Genomic DNA, 12,299 nt, shown 5'->3' with positions numbered 1-12,299 from the left:
GGATTGGGGTAAAAGGTAGGTAAGTGTATGGCCTGATTTAAAGCTACCATGGATACTACCTTAGGCATAAATAATGGGTTGGTTCATAGGGAAACCCTGTCCTGATGGAAAATGAGAAAGGGCTGCACAGCCATGAGGGCTTGTAGTTCCGAAACCCTACGAGCTGAGGTAATGGCCAGAAGGAAAGCTGTTTTCCAGGACAAATATTGCAAATCTGTTGAGACAGCTGGTTCAAAGGGAGGCAATGTTAGTTTTTCTAGAATGTAATTAAGATCCCAGGCTGGAATTGGTTGTTTTCTTGGAGGTCTTATATTCTTAGCCCCTCTGAGGAACTGTCTTAAGAGTGGGTGGGAGAATAATGGTGGATCAGTGTTGTATTCAGCAGAAATGGCTGAGGCATGGATTTTGATGGAGGAAAATGAAAGTCCACTGTTCAACAGCTCAGCTAGATACTGTAATATCTGAGGTAAATTCAGTTTTCTAAGATCCTGGCCTTTTTTCTCATTCCAAGTGCAAAACAGTTTCCATTTTGCGGAGTAAGCCTTTCTAGTAGATGGCCTTCTGGCCTCCAAAATGACATCCTGCACCTCCTTGGAGAGTAGGGTCTGTTGTGGTGTTAAGGAATTTTCCATGCAGCCAGATTGAGTGTTTTCAACTGACTGTGAAGAGGTTTGTAGCTGTGCTGAGTCAGTAGAAGAGGCATTAGAGGTAGAGTCCAGGGAGGAGAATGTGTTAGGCTCCTCAGGAGTGGGTACCAGTGTTGTCTTGGCCAGTCTGGAGCGATCAGTATCATCTTCGGTCTGTCTGCTCTTGCTTTCAAGAGCACCTTGGGCAGAGGAGGCAAAGGTGGGAAGGAGTAAACTGTCCGTGCTGCCCAACTGAAAGAAAGGGCGTCCACTCTCCAGGCCTTTGAATGGAATGTCCTTGAGCAGAATTTTGTCAATTGATGATTCCTGTGGGAGGCAAAGAGATCTATGTCTGGCCTTCCCCACGCTTGGATTATCTTTGTAAACACTTGAGGATGCAACTTCCATTCGTGCGGGTCCGTCATATTTCTGCTTAGATTGACTGCCAGCATGTTTTCCAAACCTGGCAGGTACTGTGCTTGAAGTTCGATTTGCCATTCCAGAGCCAAGTTCCAAAGTGACATGGCCAGCCTGCACATGGGGTATGAATGTGTTCCTCCTTGTTTGTTTATGTACCACATTACTGTGGTGTTGTCTGTTCTTATCAATAATTGCCCTGGACGCAGGAGGTCCTTCAAAGCTGCAATTGCATTTATCACTGCTAGCATTTCCTTTTGATTGATGTGAAGGTGCTTTTCCTTTTGTGACCATTTGCCCTGAATGCACCTGTCTGTCATGTGTGCCCCCCAGGCGTAGTCTGAAGTGTCTGTTGTGATGACTTGATTTGCTTGAGGCTTGCAGAATGGTAGGCCTGTGTTTGTTTGGCATGCTTGGGCCCACCATAGAAATTCCTTTTGCAAACATGGGATTAGTGGTATTATTGTTTCCAAACTGTGGCTGTGTTGAGACCATAGGTTTTTTAGGTACCATTGAAGTTTCCTCATATGCAACTTTGCACATGGGATTAGAAGAATGCAAGATGCCATGAAGCCCAGAGCCTGCAGGATTTTCCTTGCAGTTAGCCTGGTACAATGTGCTAGTATTTTGAAGTACTGAGTTAGTTGCCCCTGTTTTTCTGGAGTAAGATAGGCCATCTGGGTGTTTGTGTCCAAGTTGGCACTCAGGAAAATTATTTTCTGAGATGGTGTTAGCCTGGATTTCTCTTTGTTGACTGCGTATCCCAGAGAATTCAATAACCGTGTTACATAAGCCAGATGTTCCAGAAGTGTGTGTTTGCTGTCCGCTTAGATCAGGCAATCGTCCAAATAAGGGTAAATTTGTATCCCTTGAAGTCTGCAGTAGGCAATTACTGATGCCAGGCATTTCGTGAATACTCTGGGCGCAGTAGATAAGCCAAAGGACAATGCAGAGAATTGATAGTGGATTGAAGCTGCAAGAAATCTGAGGTATCTTCTGCAGTTTTGTCTGATTGGGACATGCAGGTATGCCTCCTTGAGGTCCAATGTTACCAGACAAGACTCCTTGCCCAACATGGGAAGAAGCTGCTGTAAGGTGAGCATCTTGAATTTTGGTACGAGTAGAAATGTGTTTAGGATGGATAAGTCCAAAATGCGTCTCCAATCGGTTCCCTTCCTTGGTACCAGGAATAGTCTGGAATAAAAACCTTGACCTTGTTCGTGAGTAGGTACCTCTTGAATAGATTTCATGTCCATGAGCTTTGAAATTTGTATTTGAGCCTCTGCCCTTTGATTGTGTGGCAGGTTCGGCATGCCTCTCATTTTTGGAAGTGTGTGAAAATGAAATCTGTAGCCTCTGTTTATAATGTCCAGGATCCATTTGTCTGTTGTGATAATATGCCAATTATTTGAAAATAATGTCAGTTTTCCTCCCAAAGCTGCTGCCAGTTGAGACTTGCTTGGCATGCAAAGGGGAAAGTCATTGGGTTTGTTTCCTGTATTGTTGTGCACTGTCTTCGCCACCTCTTGGTGCTGGAGTTTGCCATTGTCTGCCTCTATATGATCCTTGAGATTGTCCTCTGCCCCTTGTGCGCCTGTATCTACCTCTTTGGGGCTTGTCCGTGGCTGGAAAGGACCAGTTTTTTGAAGGCCAATTTCTGCTAAAACGTGGTGGTTGTACCTGTAGAAAGGCTTTGACAGTTTGCATAGATTTAGCTTTTTCTTCCATTTTCCGTAGTATCTCCTCAGCATTAGTACCAAATAATACATCCTTTTGTAAAGGAGCATCTAGACGTTTAGCTTTAACATGATCAGGCAAGGTTTGTTCCCTAAGCCAGGCATGTCTACGAATGACTGATCCTGTAACAGCAGATCTACTTGAGGCCTCTAGAGCATCATAGCCACATTGTAATTTGTGTTTACCCACTTGTTCTGCACTATGCATCATATCCTGTAACTCCTTCAAATCTGGTTGTTCAGGTTGTGACATTTTATTCCTTAATTGTGATAACAGAAACTGCTGATATTTAAGCATATGGAACTGACAATTTAAGGCCCTCATGGCTAGGGTGGCCGAGGTATATACCTTTTTTCCCCACCTTTCTAAGGATCTAGACTCTCTTTCGGAAGGTAATGGGTTCTTAGCAGTAGAGGCCTTCATTCCCTTGGGGCCTTGAGAAATGGTTTCAGGGTCAGTATTATGGCTTTTGTAAAGAAATTGGTGTGAGTTAGGAACTCTGTAGTACCTATCAGGCTTGACTGAAGCAGGAGGCAGGGAATCCGGATTAAGGCAAGCCTCAGAGTAATCATCATCAAGTATGTCCAGGACAGGAGGGATCGCCAGAGGTCTGTGCTGAGGTAGCAAAAGAAATTCCCTAAGTCTTTTCTTGGAATCTGAAAAATCTTGGCCTTCCCAATGGAAGTGTTCCCTCAAGGTATGCAAGGTTTCCCCGAAAGAAAAATCCACTGGGGGAGATGCAGAAGGAATGGACTGCTCTGCATCAGAATCTTCAAAGGGAGAGTACGAGTGCTCCTCCATCAGAATGTTCTGAAATAATGGAGCCCTGGGGTCAGAAGAGGGAGAATCTTCCTCCACTCTGGGTCTCTTGTCCGGAGGGGGTTGGGAACCCCTGATAAGAGTAATTAAATCCTCAGCCATTTTGAGCATCTGCTTTTTAGGCATGGGGCCTGGAGATGGGGCCTGTGCAACAGGCCTCTTGGGATGCATGGCTGATTTGGATTTAGTAAAGGCCTTAATGGAAAAGGATGATGAGAGTCTGAAGACACCATGGGTGGAAGTGGACCTGTCCACATTAAGAGGATTAACACTCACAGTAGCTTTGGTAGCTGTAGTCAGGGTATGGGCCGAGGTACCTGCGGTCTCGGTTACAGAAGGCACCGCCAGAGAAGTGTCGTCGGTAGTCAGGGGCTGCGTAGGCGCCTCGCTGAGAACCGGACCATGTGTAGCCGGTTTTGGCGTGGTGTCGGTGGAGGCTGTGGACCTCGCGTGTCAGTCTTTGTCCTTGCGTTTTTTGGACAAAACGGTAGTAGGAGTCTCCGACATTTTATAATCAAAAGCTTTACCAAAAAAGTGCTGGGCAAACTCTGCCCGATGCTTAATAGTGCGTTTATTGAAAGCAGCACAAAAGCGACAGCCCGAGACGTCGTGGTCTGGGCCTAAACAAGGTATACAGAGGGAATGGAAATCCTTATGCGGCATTTGCTTCCCACAAGAAATACAATTGTTAACTTTGTCTGACATCGGTCTGAGGCAAGAAAAGTTTCCCCAATGGGGTACTTATCTTTAAGAAGACTTCGGTTTCCAATTTTTCGTAATTTCAGGAGCTGGCCGACCGGCACTTGCGAAATGCTTCTGCTTCGGGCACCGTGCGGCAAAAAAGACTGAAGAAAATGGCGTTGGCTGTGTCTTATATACCCCTGTCGCACTGACGTCAGGAAAGAAAGCGACGACAACCGACGCCGGACCTAGACTTTGGAATCGGCCGACCGAGGACCCGCCTGACGGCAGGAGAACCCATCTGTTATGACTGCAGCTGTATGCACGATGAACATCTTTTTGGAGGGTGTGAACATGGAAAGCAAATAACTTTCTGACTGGCTAAAGGGCACCTTCAATTTTAGTGGAGTTTGTGGAAATACCATCTTTAAAACATCTCATGGACAAGTACTTAAATACCTTATTCAAACGCTGAAAACTGCAGTTAGAAAATTTATACTTTTGTGAATATCTAAAAGTTAGGAAAATTCCTAAAGGGCTGTGGCCCTGGAAGTTTCCGACAGGACTGGTCCACCATTCTCCACTCCACAAAGAATTAATTGCATTATTTGATAAACATGGTTGCGAGTTGTTAGAGCTGTTAATGAACTATAACCAGAAAATGACTGAAGAACTTGCTTCCAAAGCAAGTTAAATGGATCAGATTACTCAGGACTTGCTTTTCAAGCAAAACATCCAGCACTACCGGAGTATTTTCAATGAGGTTGACAAGAACATATCTGATATTAAAAAAAAGAAAAGAAAAAAATGGATAGGGATAAGGCTGAGTATATGGAGGGGAATGCCTATCCCAAACCTTCTACCCCTAATTGTCGGAACCTGGTACATCAGGAGAGCAATTAGGAGTCATTACTGAAGGCGGAGGAGATCAACAATGACCATTCTCCTTTAGAGAATGGTCCAATTTGAAGATCTGAGAGGTTAAGGAACAGGAGAGAAAAGCAACAGAATCTGCCCCCTTTGCACAGATCCAGTAGCAATCAACAGGGCAGGAAGAACCAGTGTGGTTACCAGAATGCGAATTCCTACAGGAGACGGAATTAGTCTTGGGTGAAACAAATACAAGTTCCTTGTCTTCATGTGATCCTGGCCGCAGGTGGTGTTCAATGTGTCAGGTGACTTTAATCTTTACAATTTTACCAACCATTGTTGTATGGTTCAACATGCTTACTGCTTAAGTGAAGGGAATACATTTATTCCCTCGTCATATTAAAATTGACAAAATATTGATTTAAAAATTTATTTGAGGAAGCTAAACCTTTGCCTGTTTTTTGATGACAATCAAATGAATTTGGAAAAGACTACCTTGCACCGCAGTAGTACATTCAAACCCCTTACCCTTACTGATTTTTGAAAAGTTGGTTGAACACGATTTTTAGATTGTGACATTTGTGTCCATCACAACAGGATAGATGGAAAGTACAGTTGTGTACACCTACCAGAAATGTAGATGTTCGAGTGTCTTCACTGTTGCAGTCATAACTGTTGGGTACTCCTGCCGGCAGGCAGCCCGAGGTCGGCCAGAATATCAAAGTCTGGGTCCGGCGTCGGCTGTATCAGCTAGAACCCTGACGTCAGAGCGCATGGGTATAAAACTGACAGCCGACGCCATCTTCTCCAGCCTTTCTTGCCCCTGATGTCAGAAGCCCCCATAAAAACAAAAGGTGTCCCAAGGGAAACACAAATACACCAGAAAGGTAGTGGAAAAGGAAACACAGTAAGCAAACAGAAATAAGAGGGGTCTGGAGGGAGGGAAACACTGACTGCAACAGTGAAGACACTCGAACATCTACATTTATGGTAGGTATACACAACTGTACTATGTTCTTCGTGTTTCACTGTTGCAGTCATAACTGTAGGGTAGAATCCCAAAGCTGTGAATACGGGAGGAGGTTATGAAGTAGAAGAAGGAGCAGCTAGAAGACCCTGCAAGACAGCAGAGGCAAAGCCTGCCCTAGACTTACAGTACAAAGGGAGGTTATAGTGCTTGGAAAAAGTATGCACAGAGCTCCAAGTGGCAGCCTCCAGAATGTCCTTGGTAGGAACTCCTCTGAGAAAGGCTGCTGAAGTGGCAGCTGCTCTAGTAGAATGAGTCCTGATGGTACCTGGAATCTGTTTTCCATAAAGAGAGTAACAATATCTTATTCCATGAGCAATCCATTTGGAAATAGTTTGCTTAGAAATAGCTTTACCTAGTGAACTGGAAGCAAAAGAAATAAGCAGTTGATCTGATTTTCTGAAACTTTTAGTTTTGTCCAGGTAAAAACGAAGTTGCCTGTGTACGTCCAATGAATGCAAAATCCTTTCCCCCTTATTTTGGGGTTTTGGAAAAAAGGTAGGAAGGTGAATAGTCTGATTTAGAGCCACTCTAGAAACTACCTTAGGCATAAAAGTTGGATTGGTCCTCAAGGAAACTCTGTCCTGATGGAAGATGAGGTATGGTTCCCCGGCCATGAGGGCTTGTAACTCAGACACCCTTCTGGCAGAAGTCAAGGCCAACAAGATAGCTGTCTTCCAGGATAAGAACTTAATGTCCACAGAGGCAGCAGGCTCAAAAGGAGGCAAAGTAAGCTTTTCCAAGACATAGTTGAGATCCCAAGGAGGGACAGGAGGAGTTCTAGGAGGTTTTAGATTCTTAGCTCCTCTCAGAAGTTGCCTAACCGACTGGTGTGAAAAAATGGGAGGATCACAATTGAAATGTGCCAAAATAGCAGAAGCATGAATTTTAATGGAAGAAAATGAAAGACCTTTAATCAAAAGGTCTGAGAGATAAAGTAAAATAGATGAAATATCAGGAATTAAAGGATCAGATCCACGATCCTGCATCCAAATACAAAATCTTTTCCATTTAGAAGCATAAGATTTCCTAGTACTAGGACGCCTAGCTTCCAAAAGAACATCCAAAACTTGTTTAGGAAGAGAAGGAATCAATTGCCTTTGATGAGCCAAGCTGCCAGGCAGAGAGTCTTGATCTGAGAGTGAAATACCTGACCCTGATGCTGGGACAGAAGAGAATGGGTCAGAGGAAGACTCCAAGGAGGTTCCAAGCAAAGGTGCAGTACAGTAGGGTACCAAAACTGACGAGGCCATTTTGGAGCTATCAAAATGATCAGTCTGGGTTTGTCTAGCTTTATCTTTAGCAATACCCGAGGCAGAAGAGGAAGAGGAGGGAAGGCATATCCCGAAAGATTCCTCCAGCTGAAGGACAGGGCATCCACTTTCCAAGCTGTCTTGTGGAAGGACCTGGTGCAAGAGAGGCAACTGATGGTTGAGATGGGATGCAAACAGATCTATCTGAGGACAGCCCCAAACTGCAGTTATCTTGCTGAATATGTTGGGATCCAACATCCATTCGTGAGGATTCAAAATGCTTCTGCTTAGGCTGTCTGCTAAGAGATTTTGTTTTCCAGGAATGAACTGTGCCTGAAGATTCAGATTCAAATTTAGGGCTGTGTCCCATAAGGTCATGGCAAGTCTGCAAAGGGGGTAAGAGTGAGAGCCCCCTTGCTTGTTTATGTACCACATGACTGTGGTATTGTCTGTTCGAATTAGCAGAGGTCCTGGCTTCAAAAGAGTCTGGAAGGCTAGAAGAGCATTTTGGACTGCTAGCATTTCTTGCAAGTTGATGTGCCATAGAAGTTGTTTGTTCGTCCAAGAACCCTGTTGGCATTTGTCTAGAAAATGAGCTCCCCATGCATAATTCGAGGCGTCCGTGGTTATGATCTGAGTAGGTTGAGGTAGACGAAAGGGTTTGCCTTCGTTCAAAACACACGCTCTGGACCACCAAAGGAATTCCTTCTGGAGGCAGGGAATCAGTGGAATCATTGTATCCAGACTGTGGCAATGTTGAGACCATACACTCTTTAGGTACCATTGAAGTTTCCTCATGTGAAGCCTCGCATTTGGAATCAACAGGATGCAAGAGGCCATGTAGCCCAGAGCCTGCAGGAATTTCCTTGCAGTGAGCTAAGTTAATGCTGCCAAGGTTTTGAAAATTGAAGCCAGCTGTAACTGTTTTTCTGGAGTAAGGAAGGCCCTTCTGTAAACTTGTGTCCAAAAGAGCTCCCAAGAAGGTCATTCGTTGAGAAGGAATCAAATGTGACTTTTTTGTGTTCACTGAGAATCCCAGTAGTAGTAGAAGACATTGAACAAAATGCAGGTGTTGAAGTAGAAGGTCTTTGGTGTCTGCTTGAATTAGACAGTCGTCCAGATAGGGGTAAATCTGAATCCCCTGAATTCTGCAGTAAGCTACTACTGGAGCCAGGCATTTGGTAAAAACTCTGGGCGCAGTAGATAAGCCAAATGGCAGTACAGAGAATTTGAAGAGTCTCGAGCCTGCCTTGAATCTGAGGTACTTTCTGCATTGTAGCCTTATGGGGACATGTAAGTAAGCCTCTTTTAAGTCCAATGTTACCATCCAAGCATCTTGTGAGAGCATTGGAAGAAGTTGTTGAAGTGTAAGCATCTTGAATTTCCAAAAAGGTGTTTAATATTGAGAGGTCCAGAATAGGTCTCCAGGAGTTTTGTTTTCTTGGTACCAGAAAAAGTCTTGAGTAAAAACCTTTCCCCACCTCTAGAGGTGGAACAGGTTCTATGGCTCTTAAGGCTAATAAAGCGTCCACTTGATTTAAGGCCTCTGTCCATTGATGTTTTGGCAGATCTGACCAGCCGGAAGGCCTTGGCAGAGTGTGAAAGTGGAATCTGTAACCTTTCAAAATCACGTCCAACACCCATTTGTCCTGAGTAATGTGAGTCCAATTTTGATAAAAAAGAGAAAGTTTTCCTCCGAGAGGGGCATCCAGGAAAGGAGGACCTGAAGCCCAACAGAGGGAGTCATTGAGTCTGCTTTCTTTGGGTTTGAGATCTGTCTTCTCCCCTTCTAGGTGAAGAAGCCCACTGTCTAGATCTGTAAGAGGCCTGAGCCTGCGCCCGACCTCTGGAGCGTCTATATTTTCCCCTTTGAGGCCTGTCAGAGGTGGGAAAAGAGCAATTTTTGGAGGGCCAATTTCTGGAAAATCTAGGAGGCTGTACTTGCAAGAAATCTTTTACAGTCTGCATAGACTTGGCTTTTTCTTCCATCTTTTTAATAACCTCCTCAGCCTTAGACCCAAATACGACATCATGCTGAACAGGGGCATCTAGCAATTTTTCCTTAACTTGTTCAGGTAAATTCTGCTCACGAAGCCAAGCATGTCTCCTGATAACAGTACCAGCGGCAGCCGCCCTGCAAGAAGCCTCTAAGGCATCAAAACCACAATGTAAACTATGTTTGCTAACTTTCAGTAGCATGCAACACATCCTGTAATTCCTTGTCCTCAGCACATGCAGGAAAAGTAGAAATCCTTTGTTTTAAAACAGATAAAAGAAACTGTTGATACTTAAACATGTGAAACTGGCAATTTAAAGCTCTAATAGAAAGGGTAGCTGAAGTATAAACCTTTTTGCCCCACATGTCCAAGGCACGAGAATCCTTTTCAGAGGGTATAGGATTCTTAGAGGAGGCGGCCTTAGCAGCCTTGGAACCCTGTGAAATAGTTTCAGGATCAGCAGAAGGGTTCTTGAATAAGAATTGATGGGAATCAGGGACCCTGTAAAATCTATCAGGCTTAGAAGGAGCAGGAGGCATGGAATCAGGATTCAAGTTAGCTTCAGAGAAGGCATCATCCACAATGTCAAGTACAGGAGGAATAGCTAAAGGCCTGTGCTGAGGGAGAAGAAGAAATTCCCTGAGTCTCTTTTTGGAAGCAGAATAATCCTGACCTTCCCAATGAAAATGCTCCCTCATCTCATGCAAGGTCTCCCCAAAAGAGAAATCTTCAGGGGGAGAGGCAGAGGGAACAGAATCCTCTGCATCCGAATCCTCATAAGGAGGAAAAGAGTAATCCTGATCAGAGGAAGAAACAGAAGATGCAGAAGCTTGATCAGAGGAATCATAAGGGATATCCTGTCTAGGCCTTTTCTCAGGCAGAGGGTGAGAGCCCCTAATCATAGTTAACAAATCCTCAGCCATCCGAAGTAATTGCTTCTGAGTCTTGGGAGCTGGTTCCGAAGAAGCTTGAGCAGAAAGTCTGGGTTTAACAGGAGTCTGACTTAGCTTTAGTCTTTGTGGAAATAGTAATGTGTGAAGGCCTGAAGACCCCCTCAGAAGCCGGTACCTGCACAGTGGTTCCGGACCCATCTGAAGGAGCGACGTCCGAAGGTCCTGCAACAGACAAATTACTAGGCCTAGTTGGCTCACCATGTGAGTCCGTGTCGGCCATCGGTTCTGAAGTGGCGGACGACAGGGGCTGCAAAAGCGCCTCATTGACGACCACCGAACCCGAAGCTGGCTCCGGCTGCAAAGTATCCTGTTTGGACCTCGAAGGCCTGCCCTAGTCTTTGCGTTTCTTCTGTAATCCGGTAGTCGGTAAAGTATCCGACGACATCCTATAATTAAATCGTCTACCGAAGTAATTCAAGGCCCAATCGTACCTACACTTGACAGTGCGAGAATTAAACCTGGCACAGAGCCGACAACAAGAAACGTTGTGGTCAGGGCCTAAGCAAGGTAGACAGTAAGAGTGGAAATCTTTATGAGGTATTTGTTTTCCACACGATACACAATTATTAACTTTTTCTGACATCGGAGGTGCAAGAAAAAAATTTCCCCAACAGGGTACTTAGCTTTGAGAAGAGAAGTAGAAAACTTCAGACCGACGACAATCACTCCACGTTGTCTGAAAACATCAACCAACAACAAGCGAACTGCTTTGCACCGCACGGCAAGAAAGACTGGGAAGATGGCGTCGGCTGTCAGTTTTATACCCATGCGCTCTGACGTCAGGGTTCTAGCTGATACAGCCGACGCCGGACCCAGACTTTGATATTCTGGCCGACCTCGGGCTGCCTGCCGGCAGGAGTACCCAACAGTTATGACTGCAACAGTGAAACAAGAAGAACATTTTAACATCTACTGAATATTCACCGTTGCTTGAGTTGGCAAGTGAGAGAAGTTTGAAAATAATGAAACCGGATTTTGGGGGGGGGGAGAAGTGGTAATTATGGGTAAGGATGAATATCTCAATAAGATGAATATCTATGTTTTGGATAGTAATTTGTATAAGGAGGTTTCCCTTAATATTATACATATTGCCTACAAAAAAAAAATGATTTACTAAATCATTTGCTGGATTAGGGGCAAATTGGGTTGCAATTGTTTGACTTTAACATTAAATATCCTGTAGTGCCTAGTCTCTTTGGGATTGCAAAGATACATAAGAACCCTACTGACCCACCAATGAGACCCATAGTTAATGCCAAGAAATCTAAAACTCGCCCTCTTGTGAAATACATAGACTGCAAAGTGAAAAAAATAGGTGCAGAGATTCTTGGGATTTTTTGTTAAAGATTAAAAAAATCTGGCGTATTGCAATAACTATGTTTTTCTTACTGTGGATTTTGTGGAACTATCTGTCATTCTCCATTCTACTGGGTAGACTTAGTTTCATGATTTTAAGTGAATATACTGGCATGGATAATGATGAGATTTTGGATATTTTTATGCAAACCGTACTTAAAAACACTGTGTTGCTGGAGGGCCAGTATTTCCAACAGGTTAAAGGTGGGGCAATGGGGGCTTCTTGTGCTCCCATCTTTGCTAATATCATCCTTATCCAGTAGGGAACATTTTTTTTGTTTGATAAGTTTTTAACAGCCCCTGGAAATTGTGTTAGTTATCGGGACAATATACTTTTGTATGGAACGGACCTAGTAGTGAGATGGGGTCTTTACTGACTAGTTAAACTCTACTACCTCATTTTTAAAGTTTACCTATTACTTTCATTATTAAGTCATTAACTATTTGGATGTAAAAATTTCCAAAAATGATACAGAACAGTACATTATCAGTACCATCTATAGAAAGCCTACACAGCTAGGTTGCTGCATTATACGACTAACAACCCTAAACACCAAAAACAG

General features: G+C 44.0%; 1 long non-coding RNA gene across 1 annotated transcript in view; it reads right to left on the bottom strand.

Moving 5' to 3' along the window:
- The window catches only part of LOC122791819, a 623,348-nt gene that overhangs the window by 336,957 nt on the left and 274,092 nt on the right, over nt 1-12,299 (bottom strand). The window lies entirely within an intron of this gene.

Source organism: Protopterus annectens, chromosome 17.part0, assembly GCF_019279795.1.
Source record: "Protopterus annectens isolate FY-2018-M chromosome 17.part0, PAN1.0, whole genome shotgun sequence".
Taxonomy (NCBI): Eukaryota; Metazoa; Chordata; order Ceratodontiformes; family Protopteridae; genus Protopterus; species Protopterus annectens.
The sequence above is the reverse complement of the archived record's forward strand: the minus strand, read 5'-3'. Positions and strand labels throughout refer to the sequence as shown.